The sequence below is a fragment of the Alexandromys fortis genome, unplaced genomic scaffold (assembly GCF_014885135.2).
Source record: "Alexandromys fortis isolate MF-2015 unplaced genomic scaffold, M_Fortis_MF-2015_v1.1 scaffold_117, whole genome shotgun sequence".
In the NCBI taxonomy this organism is placed as follows: domain Eukaryota; kingdom Metazoa; phylum Chordata; class Mammalia; order Rodentia; family Cricetidae; genus Alexandromys; species Alexandromys fortis.
The window spans coordinates 3,700,032-3,726,060 of record NW_026068015.1 but is presented as its reverse complement, the minus strand read 5'-3'; the positions used below and the strand labels follow the sequence as shown (position 1 = coordinate 3,726,060).

General features: G+C 38.2%; 1 protein-coding gene and 1 long non-coding RNA gene across 2 annotated transcripts in view; one reads left to right on the top strand and one right to left on the bottom strand.

Annotated features, from left to right (window-relative positions):
• LOC126513774 (glutamate receptor ionotropic, delta-2) overlaps nt 1–26,029 on the bottom strand; it is a 578,836-nt gene that overhangs the window by 381,288 nt on the left and 171,519 nt on the right. The window lies entirely within an intron of this gene.
• On the top strand, nt 1,695–25,830 carry LOC126513786 (uncharacterized). The gene is made up of 4 exons (XR_007595437.1): nt 1,695–1,817; nt 18,702–19,110; nt 24,443–24,567; nt 25,681–25,830. It is a non-coding gene; the product is annotated as an uncharacterized lncRNA (long non-coding RNA).

Here is a 26,029-nt window from a genome sequence, read left to right as displayed (position 1 = left end):
CTGGAAGTGTGGTCTCTATACTCTTTCTTCCTTTTCTTAGTCTGTCTGCCTTTTAGTCCCAGAGCGTAATCCAGCCATGCTAAACTCGGCAACCTCCCCCCCACCCCGCCCCGCCCCACTGTCTCCCACTGCGGCTGAGCCTGTCTGGGGCAGAACGGTCTCTTTTCCAGTTCACATTTGTGGAGCCCTACCTCTGCCACCGCTGTGTCTAGGGTCCCTCTTCTGGTCCTTGGGTGGATAGTCCAATGCATGTGGGGATCCTGCACTTGGACCTGCCATCAGGCCACTCTCCACCTCCCCACCTGCTAGTATACTGGCACAACACTGGTAAGATCCCCTCCTCCAGTTCAGCTCAGTTCAGCTTTCACTGGCAATCACCTCTGGCACTTCCCAAGAGCAAGGTTTTCAGGTTTTGCCCTAGTACTGTGCTCACTAAACTGTGAAATCATTTTTGAGCTCAGGGCCTTGCACCATGAGAGCAGTGTCTTTGCTTCTTGGACCTATGGACCGTTTCTGGGCTATAGCTCCCGTCTAGGCCTCTTGCCTCTTGGGCGACTACTCTTTGTTGGCGCCTTTATCCTATGGGCAAATAGATAAGGGCCTAAGTCAGTCAATTATCTTTCTGCCTCACCCATGGGAAACAGGCTGGCAAAACCGCATACATTTCTAAGGTCTGCCAGCTGATGGTTAAATGGAAAGATTTACAACATGTGGGGAACCACATGACTGCCATCATTTTGCCATATTGTTTGAGGTTAAGACAGGCAGGAGCCACAGACTCATGAGGTTCAGACCCTAGCCAAATAGTGCCGGTAGCAGGGACAGCCAGAGCACCTAGCTACAGGACCTGCAACTGAGCTGTTCTCTTCCACCTGCTAAAAATTTGTGACTTTAAGTCTCCAGTTTCTTTCTTTTTTTCTCTTTCCCTTTAAATGCCCTGTCTGCTTGTTACAAAGCGTCAGTCAGAGATATAAAAGCCAGTTTTCTCTAGCTCACTTTTCATTTAACTTTATGTGTAACTTAAATTCAACTGCATGCAGATGTACATGTACTTATTGTTTAAAAAATGTTTTAAACAATCCTAATGAGCTCTGTTCATTATACCCCCTCCCAAACTAAGAAAGCAATAAGTTGCAAATATTTTAAATTGTTGTGTACTTTTAAATGATAATTAATATATGTTTAAATTTATTACAACATACTAATATGTGATTCAACTCTGCTTTATAATTTGCTCTATATAATGATAAAAGTTTAAGGTCATGGACATCTATTTCAGATTAACAAAAGTTAAATTAACCTGCAGCATTTCCTGTAAGTTGTTCTTTACTATTGTCATTTTTGTTGTTAAGCTTCTGTTGCAAACAATTATTTCTATTTTTTCTTTCACAAGTATAAATCTGTCCTCTTAAGTTAAAAACCAGTACAGTCAAGCTGGAGGACTCTGGATAAAACACTGCTCCACAACCTCTCAGCGTGGACCCAGCTCTCCAGGGAAATCCTGTACTGTAGCCATAAATTATATATACTCAATAAATAGCCCTTGAGTGCTCAGGTACCTGGGGAATATGACATTTAAATGTTTAATTATTAAAAGATTTTTCGTAACAGAAAGACACGTTGGGTCTTAGCAACACCACCCCATTTCCTCCAAAGAAGACAGAAGACAGATGGGAACAGAACAATGTCTATCCATAATTCACATCAAGTGAAAGGGCTAACCACTTGGCAGAACTTCCTTTCATCTAAACTGCTGAAGATCTCCAGACAGAGGATGATGGAAAGCTAGAATCGACTGCATGGTTGCAGGGGGCAAGGTAGGTTAGTCTTCCTTCAGATTCCTAACCCACAGACTCTTCTGAAGTCTGGCAGGTCCTGTGCTATCAGTAAGAAGGCAAATGCAGCTCTGAAGCTCTTGCCCTCAGTGACCATGGTGGACCCTGGGGAGTGGCTGTCTAGGTAGTTGTTCAAGTCAGTTCTCTGTCGTTCTTGAAATCAATAACTCAGGTAAATCTTTATCCTTCTCAAGATCTCTGATGCATCTTGATGGCTGAGAGGTTTGCCAGTTTAAAAAGGAGAACTTCACAAAATGGATTTTAGTGTAACTTCCTACCATGTTTAAATAAAGGGTTTTTTAAGATGAAATCTCAGACCAAGAAGGTGTAGAAATACAAGCTTTTAAAGTGTGTACCTCCAAGTTATAAAGGTCTGAGGATAAGAATGCTTCAGGACACAAGAAAGTGACTTAAGGTGTGTAAATGCAAGTTATAAAAGTCTGAGGATAAAAAACATTTCAGAGTATAAGAAGAAAATATTTTAAGATATACAAATGTAAGCTATCAGATGTCTCTCTCATTATAGTCTGAACACTAACCAACAAAATGCTGGTAAGCTATTAATCTAACTCTGGCAGAGTACCAACACTACTATACTGCAAAATCAAGATTTTAAATTCTCTTTGGTAATTTTCTAACTATAGACTTAAAATACCTTTCATTGTGCAAATACATCTGTCACAGTCATTTCTGGCATAAATATACTGCCATTTGTACAATGTATTTGTCTAAAACTTATGTTTTCACAAACTCAAAGAATTATTGTGAGTTCCAGGGAGCCAAATTGGAATATTCAAGTTAAACAGGTCCAAGAGAGACTACAGAGTATCACACCACAAAGCCTGGGCAGTAGCGGAACAACCAGATACCCCAGAACATGGCCAGCACCCAAGCTTTCTCAGGTCCCCCAAGATTTCATTGCCCACAAATCAACAGGAAGTAGTCTTGGGAACTCAACGCCCTCATCCCCTTAACCTGCCATACCTAACTCCTCGCCTTTCTATGATAAGAGGAAGATGGGAAATTTAGGATATTGCTGGCTTTCCCTATCAGTACCCTGTCTCTTTAGGAGGCAAGCTCTGCCCATTCCTCTCTGGCAAGTTGATTTCTGCTGTCTTCTGCTCTTCATCTCTGTTCCCACTCTTCTGAAGAGGCAGCTCTCTGCCTCCCTCCTCTCTCCACCTCTGTGCTCTTCTCTCCTTCTCTCTTTCTCTCGCTCTTTCTCCCCTCCCTTCTTGCCCCTACATTCCCCTTTAATAAAACTTCATACTCAATCTCCCTCAGCATGGCGTATTCTGGTTCCTACCCACTGTGGTCCCCCACCTGCCGTGGAGCCTGCCAGGGTCAGTCATGCCAAAATCTTTCAGTGTGTGTGTATGTGTGTGTATATGATATATGTGGTATGTGTGTGGTATATGTATGTCATGTGTGTATGGAGGTTAAATGCATGTGGTGTATGTTTTGAATGATTTGTGTGGTGTGGTGTGTACAATGTATGTGGGTGTGATATAAAGTATGTCATGTATGCATGTAGTATGTGTGTGGCATGTGTGTTGTGTGTATAGTTTGTGTTTGAATGTGGTCTGTATAATGTGTATGGTGTATGTGCTTTGGTAAATGTGTGTGGTATATGATTTTGTATTTGTATTATGTGTATGGTATGTGTGTATGTGGTATATGTGATTACATGTTATATTCATCTAGAATGCAAGCCTATGTTTGGGGTGTGTTGGATGCTGGCGCATGTGTTTGGTATGTGTACATATTCTCTGTGTATGTATGTGTGTGTATATCTTGTTTGCTGTGTGTGTAAACTCTAGTTTTCTATATGGGTCACATTTCTCCTGCATGATATGATACTTGGGACTTCAACAGACTTGAAGATAGAATGAAAAGTAAATTAGCCACTAGATATTTTGTGGTTTCATGCTGAAGCTATAATTACCTGTGAGAATTTCAACCAGAATAAATGTTTCCGTTCAGGCTCTTCTTAGTGACAGGCTTGGCTTATAAAATATATTCTGTGTCAACTTTATGATATGCTACAAATGATGCTTTTCTGAGCTTAGAGCAGAATTCTGAGCTTGTGTAGATAAAAATACAAATGCTAGTCAGTTGTGCAGTCAATAAAATGCACTAATGAGTTTCAACTGATGATAACAAAACTCATGAAGTATTGAGAAATGAAATTAAAGACACGCGAGATTTGCACGTTTTTGATGAAAGCTAATTCCCATACATTCTTCACATTCCAAACAATTATTAAGCCATGTCTCACATAGTCACAATATAATTTTATTTAGTAATTTATTCATGAAGCAGAATGAAGCTAACAATTTCTGATTAGGGAGTTCTCAAGCATGGACAAGGACAGGGAGAGAGAACTCTGTGAGGGGCTCCAACTGAATCCTGAGTGTCAAAAATCCTAAGTGTCAATGTGTCAGGTGGCATGGTGCCATGGATCAGTGATAAGGGTGCTTGCCACCAAGTCTGAGGATCTGAAAAACAGCTAGAATCCCATAAGTTGTCCTCTAATTTCCATGGTGCACACACAGGCACCCCCCACACTTTGAATAAGCTATCAGATGGTCAACCTGAAGCCATTGGTTAGAAGATATTAATGGAATAAGTATTGATCTGATAACACTTGCACCTGATAATTCAGGGAAAGTACAGTTCCTTAATGTCTCACTTACTAAGCCTAGCCAGTTATTTCTTCATAACTGAATGATGAAAAGAAATTTGATGAATTTTGAAATGAGGACACTATGTAATGCATCTTTGCTGTTAGCGTGTACTCACAAATGGTCATCATTTTCATGCTTTGACTGTGAAATGGTCACATGATTTAATCATACCTGACACTCTGAGTGGAACCTGAAATGGAGGAACATGATACATCATTATTGATTCCTCAAAACACAAAGAAAACACATACTAAAAATGTGATCAGTCAAAATGTGTGCTTTCTTCATCTTATGACAACATCTGTTGGAGTTACAATGACCTAACTTGACAGTGCAATCTACCTGTCCTAAGTATGTAAATAGAAATGGGTATATAACAGGTGTATGATGAGTTTTAAATGACAAGGTGACATAGAAACAATAATTTACTACTTTGAGACAATACATAACTATAGCAAATCAGTAATAAGAAGGTTGTAACCGATTAGGTACAGAAAAACCATTCAACTGCTAGTTCTTGATTTTTTTCCTCAATATTCAAAAATAAGATAAATTCTTTTTTCTCATTTTTTTATTTTTCCATTCAATTATTTATACTTCCTTCTTTCCTCCCACTCCACTCCCACTCCCCCACACCCCTTTCTCATCTCCCACCCTGCTTGAGAGAGGGCAGGGAACCCTGCCCTGTGGGAAGCCCAAGCACCCCCCCCCATATCCAGGCCTAGGGAGCTGTGCATCCATATAGACTAAGGTTTCAAAAAGCCAGAACATGCCATATAAACAAGTCCCAGTGCCTTTATCAATGGCCTTTCAGTCAGCCCCCATTGTCAGCCACAATCAGAGAGTCTGGTTTGATCACATGCTCATCAGCTAGTTCTTGTTTCAACCAATTTAAACCAAGATAACTGACTACAGATTCCAGCCATTACACAGAAAACCACAGAACAATAAAAAATGACTGTAGTGACCATTTTCCCAATCCTAATAAGAATGGCATACAGGACCACATATATAGGGGAGAAGTTAGTTAGTTTTCTTGGTATCAAGGATTAGTTCCTATGCATCACAAGGATGCTAGGACTTATGAGCAGAGCAATAGGTCAGTTACAGAAGACTCCATGGAGTATGACAACTCCGATTATAGCAGAATCAAGCAGAACCATATTCGAGGACATTTCAGTAGAAAGAGAAAGAAGATCTCAACAACAATAACAATGAAAAGCTGGTTGTGGTGGCTCACAACTTTAAACCCAGCACTCGGGAGCCTGAGGCCCTCAGATCTCTAAGGTCTAGGCCAGCCTAGTCTACAGAGTCAATGCAGGACAGCCAGCACCACACAGAGAAACTTTATCTTGAAAACAAACAGAATCAATAAAGGAATTTTTCACTGTTACAAAACCCTTACATTTATTTTAGTTGGGATGTGTAGTTTCTATTCTTTCCCAACAGTGCGGCTGGTCGTGATGGGTTCAGTTCTGAAGCAGAGAAGCAGACTCCACACCCTAAGTAAATCATTTAACACTTACTAAGCCTTTTAGTGTTCTAAGTTCTGTCTCAGACTCCTTGTCCACAATAGGTAAAGCACTGTCTTCCCTCCCTAAATTGTGGTTATGAGATAGAAGGGTGTCAAACATCTGAGTAGCATCCACCTGTTGTTGCTTCTGCTCTTAATCTTTGGTGCACCTCTCAATCCTTAACTATTGCTGTTTAACTTTCTCTGCCTCTGTGTTTGGCACATGAATCTGATCTTGGAAGATCAGACAGTGTCCTTTTTGCAAGGATTTCTAGATATGAATGCCCTTCCAAGGCATATAGGCTTTTTAACATGTAAAAACTAACTGTCTTTAAGAAAAGAGAAAACAGGCCCAGTTATCAATAAAAATGGCAGTTTCCTACCAGCTTTGCTGAATCTAACCAAGACAACTCTATTTGGTACCTGCTGACTATTGACTTCCAAGTTATCTAGGAGGGGAGATTGTGGGTCAAACTTTGAATTAGTTTACTCCAGATGACTTTAAGAACATTGACAAACATGATTTTTCTTCTACTAGAAAAATGTAATTTTTTATTCCATTTCTAGATTCCTAGCCTCAATGTAGTAACTGTTGTGAGACAGGAACTCTTTCTGAACCATTAATTCAGTACTGATTGTCTTTTTATGAGAGATTTCAATATCTTTCTTGCAGTTCTAGATGTATTTTGCTTAACTCATTCACCATATTTATGATTATAAAACAATTTAAGGTAATAGTACGGTTTAAATGTATTAGAAACTTCATTTAATTTAGTTCACCAGAATGTTAGGAGCTTTTTGCAGAGGTCCCAGAGCTGCACAGGCAACTGGTAAGACAAGCAATGCCCACTAAGGAGTATGTGTAAGATGTGATCATGACAGAAGCTCACACACAGGAACTAAGCATGATAACATGGCATGAGGATAGAATTCTATCCTGTGTCTCAAAGGCTGGAGAAAGGTATTTAGGAAAGCTCAGACATAGTCATATTTGACTTGCATTAATTTCTATGCAGACAATTTTAATGTATAACAGAGGGTGAGGAACAGCCATGCCTCAACAGCAGTAGCAAATGGAGACAAGAACTTCAAGGTAGAGTGGCTAGCTACACATGCATGGAGCATCAGAGATGTGTGTGTGTGTGTGTGTGTGTGTGTGTGTGTGTGTATCTGTCTGTCTGTCTGTGCATGCATGTGTGTGTGAGACATGGACCATCGGTTTAGAAGTGTGCATGCCTGTTAAAAGAAGAAAAATCTTTATGTTTCTGAAAACTATACAGATTACTACATAGAAACCCCAGTAAGATGTGAGTTTTACAAACATATGTACCTAGTGTTTGTGTAGAAGGTGAATGGTAAGTCAGAGATTGCCAAGAGAACATTGGGTAGAAGCTGTTGCCCTAATATCAAGTTTTTGGGGTTAAGAGAATTTCCATAAAAATTGGCATTAGAGCAGGCATTTGACAGCCTTTGAGGAGCCACAGACTCTGCGTCAAGGCCAAGAACAGTCAGAAAGTGTCTTAGAGGAGACAGGTACATACAAATGCAGTGACAGAAACAGATTGGAAGGCAGCTATGCTTACCACTATACCACCAACGCAGTTATGGGAACCTGAAATGACCCTATCCTATAGCCATACTGATGAATATCTTGCATATCACCATAGAACCTTCATCTGGTGATGGATGGAAATAGACAGAGACCCACACTGGAGCACCTGACTGAGCTCCCAATGTCCCAATGAGGAACAGAAGGAGGGAGAACATGAGCAAGGAAGTTAGGACCACAAGGGGTGCACCCACCCACTGTGACAGTGGGGCTGATCTATTGGGAGCTCACCAAGGCCAGCTGGACTGGGAATGAAAAAGCATGGGATAAAACCGAACTCTCTGAACATGGCAGACAATGAGGGCTGATGAGAAGCCAAGGATAATGGCATGGTGTTTTGATCCTACTTCATGTTCTGGCTTTGTGGGAGCCTAACCAGTTTGGATGTTCTACTTCCTAGACCTGGATGGAGGGGAGAAGACCCTGGACTTTCCACAGGGCAGGGAACCCTGACTGCTATTCGGACTGGAGAGAGAGGAGGAGAAAAGTGGGGGGAGGGGGAGAGGGGCGGCAGGAGGGGGAGGGAAATGGGAGGCTGGGAGGAGGCGGAAATTTTTTCTTTCTTTTCAATAAAAAAATAAAAAGTCACATATACAAAAAATAAAAGACCAAAAAAAAAAAAAAGAAAAAAAAGAAACAGATTGGAAACTGCTTAACAGTGCCGTAGGTTAAATCACAGCTAACAAAGCACATCAACTCCTACTTTCAAGAATTCCTAGAGAGTTCTATTTTTCTATTAGGGAAAAAAAAACTTTGTTCATTCATTAGACCATTTACTTGCTTGGCTGTCTGATTTTTTTATTTCTATTTTTTTTTAATTCCTTGTGTATTCTGCTAATCCTCTGTCTGATGTAAGGTGGTAAAGATTTATTTTCCCATTCTGTAGCCTGTCTCATCACTCAATTAGCTGTTTTCTTTTCTCTATAGAAGCCCTTTGATTTCATGAGGTACCATTTGTCAGTTGTTGACAATATTTCCTAAGAGATTGGAGTCCTATTCAGAATACCCCCACCTAGATGTGTTTCTAAAAGATTTAAGCCCTACATTAAGGTTGTTGAAACAAAGGGGCCTAATGACGGTATGAGAGAGGTGTGTAGGTGCAGGATAATGGAGTATTGTAGAGAAGGGGCTCCAATATATATTTGTCTGAAATAGTTTCTGGGCACATGAATAACTAATATATAAACTAAAATTTTTTTAAAGAAAAAATGGTTTTGCAGACATAATTAATTGAGGGTTCCAGTATGAGGGGATTATCCTATATTGCTTGAATGCACCTAAAAATCTAATGATAAAATTTCTTAAAACAATGAGACGGAAAGTAGATATGACAGACAGAGGAAGGGGCATGCAAACATGGGAGGTAGAGCCTGGAGAGATTTCTCTACACAACAATGAGTACTGATCACCACTGCAGATGAAAAGAACTAACACCAAACTATCCTGAGAGTCTCAGATATCACATAGGCTAGAATGTCTTGTTGGAGTAGCATACATCAGAAATTGCAATTACTTGAGCTTATCAGGATGTTAAAATTATCTTACAAATGGGCACGAGCTGTGCATGCAAGTGGGAATACAAAGATAGTAGCCATTAAGATCATAAGTAAGGTACGATCATGCCAGAAAGGGAAACTCACACAGCCCAAACTAGACATGATAAAATGACACAGGGGTAATGTTATATATAAAAGCTAGGATATATACCTGATTTCTAGCTCCCAGCCTTTAGGAATTTGAGACATTTAAGCATGTAATTTGTTAAACCAGCCAGAGAAAATGAATGCACTCAGTGTTAATCATGTTTAGTACCTTCTGCACAGGCAGTCCCACAGGATGCAAACACGCAGCAGTCAGTAAACAGATAGCACATTAACAGAACCACTCCCTCCTCAATGGAGGCTACCTTCTCTCCAAAGTTATCGGAACCTTTCCCTCTTGCTTGGGAAGAATAAAACCTTCAAATGTTTCCAACAAATCTCCATCCTTTTGCATGCTTTATTTCCACCATGCTTGACCTCCTTCTCCTTTTTTTTTAACACAACATTATCGTTTTTTTTTTTCTCTAACTGAATATCTAGTTTATTGGGATCTATCTGGATTTTTATTACTATTAAAATATCATCTGTGAAATGTGCATTACGTTGTGTTGTGGTTAGTATTATATATCATTCATCAACCCAGAGACACCCAGGAGACTAGTTTTAGGGTGTTGTTTTAAGGGATTTTCTTTGTTAGTTCAATTGGATAGGAAGATCCACTCTAACAGTGGGCAGTGCTGCTCCCCGAGTTTGGTCCTAAACTGCATGAAAAGGAGAATGCTCCAGCATTCATCTCTCTGCTTTCTGACCATGGATGCCATGGGACCACTGGTTTCAACCTCTTTTGGCCCTGACTTCTTGCCAAGATGGACTATTCCTCAAAACTGCCCAAACAAACACTTCCTTTTCCAAGTTATTTTCTCAGTACTTATTACAGAAACAGAAAATATACTAAGAAAATGTGTTTAACTATATTTTATCTGCGTATATGAAAACAGCTTTTTAAAAAAGTAAATTTTAAGGTCCAAATCAGGAGCAGAAGGAGAGAGAGCACGAGCAAGGAACTCAGGACCGCGAGGGGTGCACCCACACACTGAGACAATGGGGATGTTCTATCGGGAACTCACCAAGGCCAGCTGGCCTGGGTCTGAAAAAGCCTGGGTTAAAACCGGTCTCGCTGAACATAGCTGACAATGAGGACTACTGAGAACTCAAGAACAATGGCAATGGGTTTTTGATCCTACTGCACATACTCGCTTTGGGGGAGCCTAGGCAGTTTGGATGCTCACCTTACTAGACCTGGATGGAGGTGGGTGGTCCTTGGACTTCCCACAGGGCAGGGAACCCTGATTGCTCTTTGGGCTGATGAGGGAGGGGGACTTGATGGGGGGGGGGGGAGGGAAGTGGGAGGGGGGGGGGGGGAGGAGGCAGAAATCTTTAATAAATAAATTAAAAAAATAAAAATAAAAAAGTCTGTGGAGAAGATAAAAAAAAGTAAATTTTACTGGCTGATGTTGGCACGTACCTTTTATCCCAGCACTTGGGAATCAGAGGTAAGCAGATCTCTGAGTTTGAGGCCAGCCTAGTCTACAGAGCATGTTTCTGGGTAGTCAAGGCTACACAAGGCTCTGTCTCAAAACAGAAACAAACAATAAAAAAGCAATTTTCTGTCATCTATTATTATCTTACCATATCATGATAATTGCTTCCCTGGTGTAGGAAGTCCTTCTGTCTATATGTTGCTTTCATTGGTTAATTTTAAAAATGGCTTTGAACCTATGGCAGGGAAGAACAGAACTAGTCAGGGAAGCTAGACTGTATGCCGGGAAGAAGAAGGGCGGAGTTGGGGAGATGCCATGGATCTGCCGCCAGAGATAGATCTATGGCTGGAAATTTGCTGACAAGCCACCACCTCGTAGTGATACAAAGATTGATAGAAATGGGTTAAATTAAGATGTAAGAGTCAGCCAATAGAAGTTAGAGATAATGGGCCGAGCAATGATTTAATTAACACAATTTCTGTGTGGTTATTTTGGGCCTAAGCAAGCCAGGTGGCTGGGAGGAACAAGTTGGCCCTCCTTGCAACATTTCCCCTTTCTGATATTTCCCTAGTCATCTTCTAGATGGTAGTTTCTAGAAACTGGGAGTTTTTCAGTTGCATTTCACATTTCTGCTACACTGTATTATCTAGCTAAGAATTCTGTATCACTTTGTACTTTTGATAAGCTGGTTTGGAAAGGCATTCCTGCCTCTCTGAGGCATCCAATCCTTGGTTAACTGTTTTATAACTCATGTTGAGAAACTGTGTTTCATGTTCTTATTAAAGTACTGACATGAGTATCTTGTATGTGTGTTGAAAAGATGATGTCCTCAGATTATTTCCTATTTCTTTCTCTGAAATAATTTCCCCTCTTCATCACTTAGACAGGATAGATTAGTCTAGAAAAATCTCAAATATACTTGATTTTTTTTGTGGTTCTATTGATGGTATCTAATAGTGGGGTATAGAAATTACTCTAAATGTGCATCTTTATCACTATAGACATTTTTTTTTAAAATAGCACTAAGAGCCTATGGCCATTCTACCCCTAATATATTTGATTTTGCCATATTGATACAAGGAAGGTGAAAATATACTTTGAATCTCCTTATATCCTATATTACTTCTTATTATACCTAATTTTAAACTATTTTTGTGCTTTATGGCCCAGAAAAGACAGAAGCGAAAGTCATCTAATAATACATATGGAAGTGAAAATTTATCTTTATTCCTATTCAAAGTACCTGCCTCACCCTTCCCCCTACTGGTTGTCTTTGCCATGTGTCTCTGTGTGCAAGTATTCAGAGACCACTGTGCAAAGCAGGATACACAGCAAGTTTCTGAAAAGAGAGAGAATTGGATGTTGGTCAGTATTTAAAGACTTGGCCATTGAATGATAAAAGGTCAAAACAAAGTGAAATATAGGAAGAATTCTTCCCCATAATTAGAATAATTGAGCTTAGTAAATCTCTGTCCAAAAATCCTCTAAAAGGAGTATCTACTATAAGTAATAAATTTAATAAAATGTTAAACAGACCCATTTGATTTTTGACCCTAAAACTAAGAAGAAAATCTGATCTTAATTAAATGGATAGCCTTAAGGGCTTTTTTTGAACCACTGGAAGATCCAGAATTGATACCTTGTCTAGGATTGCTTAAACATACAACATATGTTCATTTTGACTAAAACAAATCTCACTGGAAATTCCTAGATGATCGATGTGGGTCCTAAATGCCTTCATTTGCTCTTTTTCCCAGAGTAGTCACATTAGATAAATCTCTCTGATTTTCATTATCACTTTTTTCTTAATTATTCTGGGACTGCCGAAGCACAGTCTATTGTCCTACAACCTCTAGCTACAAAATAATATCTTAAATTCCATGTATGAAATTAAGATAAGAAATTATTATTTTAATATTGATTTTTGTAATTAGAGTACATTTATTTAACTATGTGTATGAAACGCCAGCACACATTTGCTAAATTAAAAATAGAATCAGACTTTCTCAATGACAAAGAGGGTAAGTACCTATGTTTCAAATACAAGATACAAAGGATACAAACACACATGGAAAATAACAACAAAATAGAGCTTAGGAAAATTTAAAACCACAGTACCGATAGAACTGTTACTTTCTGAATTAGGTTTTTAATTCAGAACATGACTCTCTTTTTTATGATAAAATTGAAAAGCTTGATAGTCTACGAAATAATATTGCACTAACCTTATCAGAGAGCCAAGATTTAACATATTCTCTCAGTGATACAGTGGCAGGAAAAGTCCATTAGAAGAAAACTATTTCCTTCTGGTCTAGAGGATGAAATCTTTAGCCTGGTAAGAGACCTAACATTCCCATTGGAAAAGGGCTCATGACCTGACTAAAGGTTACTATTAGGAAAGAGAGAACACCCATATGGAGGCAGGGTCACTTTAAGACAAGGTAAAGAGGTAGAAGGAATAATTACTCCTTGAATGACTGAATGACACTTTTCCTTCAGAATTTCTGCACTGGACACAGTCCCTGCATTTGCCATGGAGTTTGTTGGGTCTGTCCATCAGTTTTCCTTTTTTTTTTTTTTTTGTTTCTTTTAGATGCAGGCCAGAATGAAAATATACTTGTTCTGGTGCTTTGTGTATTCTGATTCTTTCTTTAAAGACCCTAGAACTCTCATGACCCACACAAGAATGTGGAGTAAGGGTGTTCTAATGAGAAAACTCTAATGAGACACAGCTGTTATTGGGAAACTTCCCTTTTCATGTATTCCTAGTCTCTTTAATAAAAAAATTTAAAAGTGAGATAAAAGGAAGCTCAGAGATCATTTCATTAGTGTTTAAGAGAAAAGCAATAGAACAGGCAAGCCATAGCTTTTAGCAGCAACTGGAAAGAGAAAAGTAGATATAAGGAAGACAGGAGAAGGTGGAATAATAGTGATCTGAAAGAAGAGAAAAGAAGAGGGGAAGCCCTGTAGGGTGGGAGAGGGAGGCAAAGACAGAAGATGATGGGAGATAGGTGAAATAACACCATGGATATTTAAAAAGCCATAGAGATTATTATTATTAGTAGTAGTAACACATACATACATACTCACAACTATAACATGTAATTCAGTGTATAAATTAACATATTTAATGTTAATGAACATATATCACAAAGGCTAATGATATTCCTCCCAAGAGCCAAAGACAACATAAAATACAAAATAAAACAACAAAAACAACAACAAAAAGCATTAGAAAGCCTCTTTTGAGTTGTTGGCCAGGCTGTGTAGGAGACTCCCAAAACATATTGCTACTTTCCGGAGGTGGAAGATAAGTCCTGAAGATACCATGCACTTCAGAAACAGAGCCTATATGTCTCTGAGATGGAACTGAGATTAATGCCTTCTCCCTCACAACTAATTTTCATGTTACCAGAAGGTGCTGCCATGAAACCTTCCAAAGGATGGAGACAACAAAGAGTCCTACTCAGTTATGATACCTATGTGGTGTAGGAGGTCCTTTTGTCTATATGTTGCTTTCATTGATTAATGAATAAAGAAAAAATAGCTTGGCCTGATAAAGCAAAACTTAGGTAGGTGGGGAGACATGACTGAATTCAGGGAGAAAGAAAGAAGAGGAGAGAGCTGCCATGGAGCCGCCAGAGTCAGATATGCTGAATCTTTCCCAGTAAGCCACTGCCATGTGGCGATATACAGATTAATAGAAATGGGTTAAATCAAGATGTGAGAGTTAGCCAATAAAGAGGATAGAACTAATTGGTCAAGCAGTGATTCAATTAATATAATTTCTGTGTGGTTATTTTGGGTGTAAGTTAGCCTGGGCAGCTAGTACAAACAAGCTGCCCTCTCCGCTACAACATCTATGGATCACAAAAATGACTAGCATGGCAGGATAACCCCATGGTTGCAACAGTAGCACACATACCTTGGGGATAACCAACAGTTCTCTCCTCCTTTCAAAAAGAGAGATGTCATGTCTGGTACTAAAAATCTAGTCAATTGAGCAGTGGTCGTGAAATCACGGTTATTAGCAAAGAATCTACAACCAATTTGCCAAATGAGAATAATCCTTAATAAGAGTGGCTCTCTCCAGGAAAGAGCATAGCAATTGGTTGTCCAGTGTTAAATGGTCAGCCCTGATATCATACATACATACAAGCAAAATTTCATGAGCTCAGCAAACTGTATTTAGGACTGTATACAAATCAATCTCTCTCTGTCTCTCTGACTCTGTCTCTGCCTGTCTCTTTCTCTGTTTGTGTGTGTATGTGTGCATTGAAGTAACAACTAATGAAAAAAGAGGTTATGGTTTTGAAGTAGAGCAGGAAGAATATTTGGGATTGTTTGGAGTAATGAAAGGGAAATAAAAATGGTGTAATTAAAATACAATCTCAAAATAAAACAACAATAAAAATGAAGTTATAACCTCTGAAGTTAGGGCCCAAGAAATCAGGCAAGTTAAGCAGTGGAAGTAGGCAAAAAGTTGCATGGTGATGTGGAGGTGTGTCCAGAAAAAGAGTAGGATTATTCACAGGGTCATGGAAGGAGACAAATTGTTAAGAAATAATAAGCACACTTTAGAATAGGACCAGGATAATAACTTGAGGGGAGAATCTCAAAAGTAGTGCCAGCGGTCTCATCCTTTCTGAGATTTTTATATTTGCATGGCATCCCTAGGCATTTCTTGGCACATGCCTTGCCCTGTCCATTAAATGAAACCCAGGTTTAAAAAAGGAGTTTCCAACATGTCCTCTTTCATGTGTTCATCTTGATGTCTTACTTGGCAGTCACTACCCTCCTGTCTCAGGGGCTCTGAGAGAGTTTGCATGCAGTTTTGCTGGATCTTTTCATCCTCCATCATGTGCTTAGAAGAAAGATGAGAGGCAAATTAGGCACAGTGGTGTATGCATGTAATCATAGTACTTGGCAGTCTAAGTAGGAAGAATTGTGACTTCTAAGCCACACTGACCAGATGAAGAAATCCTGTGATATAAAAAAAGAAAAGGAAAAGGGAAAAATAAGGATGAACAAAAAGAGATAGAGTGCAGGACCAGAGAAAATATCTACCAGCCATGCAGGCCTGGCCACAGAGGCAACTTCTACCACGGGAAAGCCAACACCTCACCCAGCAGTTTTGTCCTTAACATTCTGAAGGTACTGAAGGAGAGAGGCAGTGTCTGCAAGCCTGATGTTTCAGAGAACAGGATAAAAATCTATAGAAATGAGACAAAGGATTAAGTAGCTCCACTGTCCCAGAAAGGGTAGCTATTTCCTTGGTAATATTTAAGACAAAATGTGACAGGCATGAGGTTAACTTGAGGAAGTTGTGCTCTCAGTCCAGGAGTATTTTGTACTAGAATATCTGTTTAACTATGAAAAGATGTGTTGCTGTTTTTTCTTGCTTGCCAAATGCACCTGATTGTTCTAAGAAAATGCTAAATAGCCAATAGCTAAGCAGAGGAGGGATAGTTGGGGCTGGTGGGCAGGGAGAGAATGAGGTAATAAGAAAGGGAGATGTTTTGCCCTAGGGAGATGCCAGGAGCCTGCCAGCTAGGCAACTGCCATCCAGTCAGCAAGACACGGAGGAAGCAGGGAAGTAGGACATACAGAAGAGAAGAAAGGTAAAAAACCCTGGGGCAAAACATAGATGAAGAGAAACAGGTTAACTTAAGTTTTAAAGAGCTAGCCATAAACAAATCTAAACTAAGGCTGTGCATTCATAACCAACTAGTCTCTGTGTCATGATTTATGAGCTATTGGTTCACAAATGCTGCATAGGGAGACATTGTCTATTTAAGCCTAAGAAAGCTCCCCACTTTCTCCCCATTAGCTACTACCAAGAGTTAAATCACAAATCACTCATATAGTGACTCCCTCAATATTAGCAAATGAGCTCAAAAGGAGCAGCATCAAAGTGAAACTCAAGTTTACCTCTCAACTGGATAGATCATCTACAGATGATTATGAACCCCAATTATATTTGTATGAAAGGATATTAAATATTATATTGATATAAATTTGAAGTAAAAGGCCTAATTAACACTTGAAAGATTAATAGATTGATTACAATAATAATTCAAAAGTCTATGGTGCTGAAAAAAGAACCAGGAAAAATTTAAAGACAAACTTAGTAATGGTTTCAACACATACAGCAAATATAATAGATTTATATTTTTATCACAAAGCAATAAGAAAATACTCATAAACCAACCAAATAAAAAATTTACTAGGAAAGAATAATCAAAGAAATGCAAAGCAAATTTGGAACCCTGTTAGATAATTTTACAGTTAAAGGAAGTTGCCACTGAAGTGCAAGCCCTATAACCTACATAATGGAAATAAACCCACTCCAAGGCTATCTCTATTCTGATTTATCACACATGTTCTGGGGGATGTACTTCTGCATATGTGTTGCTTTTATTGGTGTTGATTAATAAAGCTGTTTCAGCTAATGGCTTAGAAGAGTAAAGTGAGGCAGGAAAACTGAACAGAGATATATAAAGAGAGAGCCAAAGAGATACCATGTAGTTTCCAAAGGAAAGAAATGTTGAAATCTTATCAGTAGGCCACAGACTCATGGTGATACATAGATTAATAGAAACTGGTTAATTTAAGATGGAAAAGCTAGCTAGGAATACACTTAAGTTATTGTCTAAACTATGTTCATTAAGTGTTGTAATGAACATAGTTTCTGTGTGATTATTTGGATCAGGGCATCAGAGAAACACATGAGCAGTCTCTGTTTATAAAATGGTGCCCAACATTTGGCAATGTACATTCACATAAAGCCTAAAAATGTTAGGAAAAGGGTTTCTTTACCCATAAAAATGGGAGTCAATGAAGCTTCTAAGTAGCTGCATACTTTCAGATAGGCTCTGTTTGCTCACTAAAAGTAGAGACATGGTTCTTTTAAGAGATGGCTTCCTGACTCAGCATTAGCAGCAAAAATTGCAAGTCTTCTTTAAGAGAGGGCTTCTTGGTTGATGCTGGCAGCACAAATGTCTCTGATTCTTTCAGTAGGTCTTGTACTTAAATGGGGTTTGTGAGCAGCATGCTATTAGTTACTTAAAAGCGACATAGACCTGCTGCTTCTCTGGAGCTGGGGTGGTAAGCATAAGTGATGAACATACCACTGCTATGTTGATTGGGGCAGACCCAACAGCCAAAACCCAACAGCATTAGTCATAGTCACAACTGCGCTTACCATTAAAAAAAAAAAAAGACTCCTGGTAGAAAATGATTACAGATACACAATAATACAAATTCAGATTAAAAAGATCTCTGAATGAGTCACAGTGTTGAATAAATGTACATGGGCTTAAGAGAGAGAGAAGAAAGAATGCAGACAGTCATAGATTAAAGGAGTAAAGATAATAAAATAAATATTATAAACTAGTAGAGTAAAAATAATAAATCACATAAATATGGACTACAGGCAGAGAATCTGGATTGTGTATATTATTATGTTTTCTTTGAATTTTACAACTGTTAATGAGCTACCTGCAGAGAGATATTTGATTGTAGGGACTGCTAAGCTAAATCAACACAGATATTTTAATAATATTTTGACTTCAAAATTTGGGTCTAAGGATATGTTGCTTTGGAAAAGAGGTTCTGCTTTTGTGTCCACAGAGGATGGGAACCTGTGGGTTTCTTCCAGGATAATGTGGTTTAATGGAACCTGACCCTCCCGAAAGATCTTCATGAACCCTAAAAATGTTTTTTTTTTTGTTCCCAACAAATAGCAGGAAGTAGCTTAGAGAAAACAGTGCCCAAATTCCCAAGACAATTGTTTATAAATGTTTGTTTTTATTTAAAAGAAGTGGGGTATAAATTGTTAAAGGTCACAGTAAATCTCTTTTAAAAGGGGGGATATAATATAGAGATGAGTACTTTACATTGGTATGGATGTTGGTTTGTTTATACAAATTTAAGGTCAATTTTGTTATATTAATATTTTTTTCTCTTGTTTAAGGTATCAGAGAGGTTGATGGTCATTGAAGAAACTTGTTATGGAATTTGCCTTCTATATGACAAGGCTAGTCATTTGGGCAAGAAATTGGTCTTGCCTGGACTGCTTGATGGTATTCTGTATAAACTGGATATGCAGGACCTACAGAAAAATGACTGCTGATGTTACCTAAAGTAGGAGAGACTGTCTGTCAGTGTTCCTGCTTCATGAAAGAATCTGCCAGACATTCTGCAGGACACAGAAGAAAGTGACTGACAAACTGCCAATATAGGTGGAAATTTTCTGCTTCAAGGTATCCAGACAAGTCTCCTAGATACCATGAGCCTGGAGGCTGAAGATGGATGCCTCAATCTGATAATTCTAGCTTCTGTCGAGAGATGCAAAACCAGTCAATACAGAAGGATAATATGCAGTAAGAAGAGACAGTTTATTTTTGGTTCCTGGAAAGTCAATTATTAAATTATCACCAGTGTCTGTAGAAATAATCACCTGATACCCAAATCTTCATTTTTAAGAAACATTCAGTCCAAATATCACATATATAGGAATATGCCATCATAGTGAACACATCAAATATGAGCAGTATTTTATTATATTTATGAAGAGAAACATTAGAATCAACTTTAGGACCTTAGAATCAGAGTGTCACATAGAACATGGATTATTCTTAAAATAAAGTTGATCTTTAAAAGAGAAAAGATACACCAAAAAGGCTCACTTTACTAAAAAAGAAACATGTTAATAAAAGAATCTCAAGTAAAAAAACAAACATAGTTGTAAAATGAATGAATAATTTCAGTGACTTATCATTGAAAAATATGAACAAAGCAGAAATAGAATATGTGCCAAAGTTTTAGATATAGAATTTCATGTTTTTCGATTCATCCCAAGTTTTCCTAGTTATATAGATATTTTTAATACAATGTTATTATAGGCTATTTTACCTGTCATTATTATGATTTATAATATGTAAAAATATGAGACAGCCACATGTTACACAATGGTTAACCATCCCCTTAAGTGCTTTTGTGAGTGGGAGAGGCAGAATAACTGAGCTTGGATTCAATTTAATAATTTAAGGGAAAGAACTACAGTGCTCATCCAAAAATGCTAACAATAATAAAAGTAGAGATTTACAAATTAGTTGTTTGTAAAGTAGAGGAAAATTGTTAAAACCAAAGTTTATCCTTTGAGAAAACAGGTACACATAAAAACAGTCAAAATATTAATATGTAATATTAATATTAAGATATAACACTCTTACCCTAAAATATAACCTGAGAACTGGGCTTAAATATAGGTTTGTTTCTACATATTCTACAATTTATGAAAAATTAATACTTGATATGAATGACAAAGGGACAGCATTAAAGATGGAACATTCATGTCAATTGGAAGTCACAGATCAGGCAGCCAAAGAGGGGGGCTCAACAAACAGGCTATACCAAGGATGAAGGTAAGACTGTTTTGTACTTTGAATGAGGTACATTAGTCTTACAATTTTATGTGATTTTCAAATATTTAGGTTGAGGGCTTTTAAATCTCTTCATGTATGCTTTAAAAAATATATCAACCACTAGGAAGGGTGTCTTCTTATAGGAAAGAAAAGTTTCTCTGATGGTTTGTTGATAGAGAGAACAATGGAATTCAAGAGGAGGAAACTTATTGGAAGTGTGGACAGGAGACAATCAGTGCAAAGATTGACCTGCCAGTTGTGGAGGATGATCTATAGTGGTATTGCTGATGGTGTGCTAGAATTTATGGTGATAAGTCCACCTACCAGTGTGTATTAACTCGTGACATATCTGCTGCTTCCTACAAAGCTCCAAGTCTTAACCTAGACAGGCACCCCATTGCTTGGTGCTGTCATTCAATCCATTTGGACCTAACAAATTCTGAGTTGAAGAGGAGTGTGTTTATTTGAAACATAATATTTTAAATTATATATATATGTCTGTGTGTGTGTGTGTGCGCGTGCATATGATTCTGGTTACTAATAGAGGCCAAAGGCAGTTCTCCCTGGAGCTGGAGTTACAGGCAGCTAGCTATAATCTGCCTGATATGGGAACTGGGAATCAAACTCCAAACCTTTGAAAGAGCTGCAACCAATCTTAACCACTTAACCATTTATTCAATTTCAATATGTCATTTTAACGATGGAAATCTCTTCACTGAAATTGATGAGGGTGTACAGATCTGTCTTTCTCTTTCTTTAAACTCTTATTTTTAATTTTGAGATTAGAATATGAATAATATTTACCCTTTCAATTTCCTCCCTTGAAACCTTCCCATATGTTCTCCCTACTTTCCTTCAAATTCATGGCTTCATCCTCATTAATTGGTATTGAAAACACAAACACACACATATACATACATGCACATGTAAATATAACCTACCTACTCAGGCTACATAATGTTACTTGTATGTATGTTTTCATAGCTGGTCATTTGTAACAATTCTGTCTCTAAAATTGTCAAGTTGCAAGCACGAGTTCTTCAGCCTATGGACTAAAGTTGCCTACATGTCCCTTTAGCTATCCCAAGTGGATTTCACTCCATGAACCATACATAATCCTCTTAACCAAAAAAAAAAAAAAAAAAAAAAAAGACGCTGAAAGGGGGCAGAAGCTATTTTTGTAGTATAATCTTAGAGGAGATCAGCATTTTCTAGTCCTCCTCCTTGGGCCTCTACCTCTTGGGCTATGCCCTTTAGGAATTGAGACCCTAAGCAGATAACTTGTAGGCTTCTCAGGACCTCAGGCAATGTGCAACATCAGCTACTTACTAATCAAAACTGAGTCACATTGTATAATTAGCCAAATCAGGAAGAAAGCATATGGAATGGAAGACATCCTGGACTGACCTCACATACATAGGATGATGAAACTGAAGCATGGGGCAGTTGTGTTGCAGCACAAGGTGTGGAGATAGTTGGCTGTATGGTATGTAAAGGAATTGCTTTGCAGCCCTGGGAGGGAGACTGATGCGAAGAAACTGAGGCTGCCTGCCTTATACCATTTTGAAAAGGAAAGAGACTTTATGTGGTACACCACTGAGATGTCTAGGTGCTTATAAGAATATAATAACCTTGTTTACTATGATTGAGAAACGACGGTTATAAAGGGATAAAGAAGGAGTCTTTTATGATGAACAAGTCTATCTCTACTTGATACACACAGGAATAAATAGTCAATGATGACTAGAAGATAGTGATGGCTTAGTCACTCTGTCTTCTGAAAATCGGCATATCTACAGATGGATCAATCTATAATGTGTAGACCTGCCCACTTCTCTTTCCATCCATTAATCTATAAAATCCATCCTTGGAGAGGAAGTGATGTAAATTTTATGCATATTACATCCTAGGAATTCTGAAGTTTGAGCTATTAATCATTATTTTAATTGAGCGAGAGAATTATGAGATTCTTAATGTACAGATTTCATCCCCAGGGGATACTCAATCTTCTAATTCACAATTTTTTTATACAACATCTTTTCTTAATTCTTGTTTCACATCTTTATTTACATCATTCCTAACATCACATAGAGTTTATCAACATGATATAGTCTTTGTGGTCAGCACAATGTCTAAATAGCTCAAGGCTTTTGAATTAATTAGCCTATATAGTATTATGAACACTTAGCCAGAACTAGAACTCCAAGGTCAACAACAGCAAGATGAAAAATAACCTCATTTGAATGATCTGTGTCATGGGGAAAGTGGATGTTGATGTGGAAGGTCCTCCCATATATGTAACATATATTTATATTCTCTACACATGTGGGATGGTTGTAAATATAGTAGAATTGATGCAAGAAGTATGTTTGTAATATACTTTGTAATATAACATAGACTTCATTATAGAGATTGGCATATATTCCTATTTTTAAATAACAAGAATATATCAACATTAGTTCAATGTCTTCCATGTCAGTTTCAAATCCCCATAACAGTGTAGACTGTACTCAAGCATATGGCACATCCTCACACTTGGGGCTCATTTTCATCTTTGAGAGAAATATATCTTCTTTTTCTATCTAAATAGGAAGCCAGAGGGAGTAAAATAATGTTGCTTGCTGTCTCTTGGTCATCTGTAATCTTCAGCTCTAAAGAGCAGGGCTTCCGTTTATTATCCTTTATGACACTGTGAAAAATATCTTCAGAATTTTTCTCAATTCCATGTTGCTTCATAGTCACTGGCACTTTTGTTAGGATTCTAAATTATACTTGACCCTCATTTTAATGTACATGTTGTGACTTCCATCATTTTGTGTATTTTTGTTGTTCCCAGAAAGCTCCTTGGAGATACATATCAGTCTCTCCAGATTTCCCAACACTTTCTTCTTCACTGGCGCCATCTGTGACTGTGTGGTCCCAGTCCAATTTTGACAGCTCCGTTTTTTCTTTAACTGTATCTTCGCCTTATTAATGTCTCAACTCCTAATGATATTTTCTGTAAGTTTTCTGACACAGACACCTGACATGACATAATATCTTGCAGTTTCCAATTCTGCTTCCTTTCCGGGCTTGTCCTGGTTTCAGGATGACATGCTAGTTTCTTTTTCCAGAGGTCTTGATTTTTTTTTCTTCTTTAACAAGTTCCTCTGTATCAGCAATGTTAACTCTAGGGACAGTCCCCCTTGTTAAGTTTAGAACTGATAAAAAAAATAGTTTCCACAGAATGTTTTGTGAATGGATAGTGGAAGGCAATTTTAAACTAGTTCTGCAAGATTTGGTTGACTTCAGGTCATCTGCTCCTGAAGAATGTTCTATTGTGCACCATTTCCTCCTAATGTCACTGGGACAGTCACACTTTCATGATGCCTCACTACCGCTTCCACAACTTGGGCTGACTTCTGCCTTCTTGTCTATTTCATTGATGACAGGCACCATTACTATGAACACACAGATTCTATCAAAGGAAAAGCCTGTGTCTTGGTAGACGAGACTGAATTAGATAAGGTAGTGCTGCTTCATGGGAAGCCACCTCTCATCTTCCTGTTCAGACTGGGAATTTAAATAATAGCACCAGAGGTGACAAAAAAAATTGCCTTGTCCTTCTAGGAATATATCTTTTTTTGCTTCATTTTTCTGAGTTTTGAATGGGGCAGGTATTCTGCAGCCTGTAGCTCAAATATTGCAAAAGTGAAATTGAATGCATCAGGCCATAAAGCTAACTGTCATTTGTTATTAAGATCATGAGCAGGTAGGGAAGTGAGAAACTCTGTGTCCTCCTATCTCATTTATATTCCTGCTGCAGTACATGCTCGTTTCGAGAATCTTTAAAATCTAGGGACTTGTCTCCATGTTAAGTTTAGAATTGGTCAAAATAGTTTCCACATGCTGTTCTTATGAGCATCCCAACTAACAACTATCTGGATAACCTTGCTTATCTATAAACGAAAAGGTAAGTGCCTCATAGGGTTGCTGTGATGATTCAATAAGTAACGCACACATGTGCAAGATCATGCCTGACACATAATGAGAGTTGTCATTACCACTGGATGTACGTGCCTGGCATGCAAACAAGGTATCATCAAGAGAATGGCTGCACACTTCAAATCCGGGGACTAAGTCCTCCCTGCATAATGCTGTTTGTTAGCTTTATGGATTTTGAGTTCACTTTTGAGCCTCGGTTTTCTGTAGAACGACTATGAGTCCCTAAATCATAGGATTAATGTCACAGTTACAGTGAATGGTGAAGATAAATTTTAAAATGTTGGTAACATTCTTCCACTCCAAGGTACTGATGTTTTCAAGACTCTTCTCAACTCCAGTGATGTTGTGTCTGCTTTGGAACGTAGCATGGGTCACTGGGATCTTGTGCTTGCAGGTGATACATCGACTTTTAAGTCCAGATCATGCTTTGTAAGTATGGACAAGTTCTTCAAACTTCCTGAGTCCCTTGTGACTTGTGAAGATGAAACGAGGCAACCCAAATAAAGCCTAGAGCAAATTCTAGCTCAGCACAGTAAATGGAAGACTGGAGTTTCTTCCCTATGGTCCCTGACTGGACCTAATTAGCTCAAGACGAATTCCTGGGCTGTAGTTTGTAGATTTGTCTACAATGGAGAAATGCACTGAATAATAAGTTCTAGCCACCTTTATAGTCGTGTTTCTAATTATAATTAAGTGGTCCAGGATTGCATTGTATGTGCAAGCCTGTTGTGAATGCCAGTAGCCTCCATCCATCTCTGAAGCCTGATCTGCTTGGCCTTATGTAGGTTTTCCAGCACTGGACATACAAAGGTATGAGTCAGATGCTGAGCTTGGGCAATAACTTGAGCATATTGTTGTTTTGCAAGGGTCACTGTTACAGAAAGCCTGATTTCTGAGAAATCTGTCTCACTAAAGAATAGTTGCCAGGGGAAAGTAGTATAAACATAAACATATTCCCTATACTCTATACAGGTGATATATTAATGTTTAACATTATAATTATTAGTTCCATAAGGCCTGGTTTTACATTTAGTTTTCCAGTCCTCTAAACGGCTTATTTTGTACTATATAATACAGCTGTTACCATAGTTACATCATGAGGAATATGACTGTGTTCATCTAGGTGTTGGGGAAAGTTGGGCATAGGTAGGGAAGGCGATCTGAGCAGTGCTAAGGAGTTTTTCTTTGTCCTGCAGGCAGAGTGACTAGGTGTATGTTTTCCACTGAAAAATGACCAATTTCTGGGAAAAGGTTAATTTCTATGAGTATCTCAGAGTACTACACTTGTTGACTTTTAGATAATTTCTTTAAGTCTTTTTGATTTTTCACAAAAGAAAATGCTCTGCCTATGTTTGCCTAGGATATAAGCTGTTCTGAGCACTGGGGGTAGACCACTACTTTAGGCCACATTTAGTTATCCCTTTACAATTGTTCCTAACATCAACTCACTTACCTAGTTTATAATATGTGGAAGTCTTTTGTTATTACTTCATTAAGACTGTTTAACTACATTACTTTCTGTTTTGATACAAAATCTTGCAGGAAAAATGCAATGAGAAGAGCTCTGTGGAAGAATTCAGGGGCTGATGCCCATGCTGATCCAAGTTCATGTCATCAGACTTCGATAAAGACAATTACAATAAATATGCATCCCTTGTTTAATAAAGAACTTAATAAAGGGATCACTTTTGACTGCCCTGTCCTTAAGTGCTGTTTTGTTACTGTGTGTAAAAGTTTGATAAATTTTATGGGGCTAGATGAAACAGTATTGTCATACAATTTATTCAATATGGATTCTTATTTCAGAGAATATTTTAATTTTAATAAGCAGAGAAAGGAATAAAAGAGAAGTCTATAAAACTTCCAGAATACAGAAAAATTAATAATAATT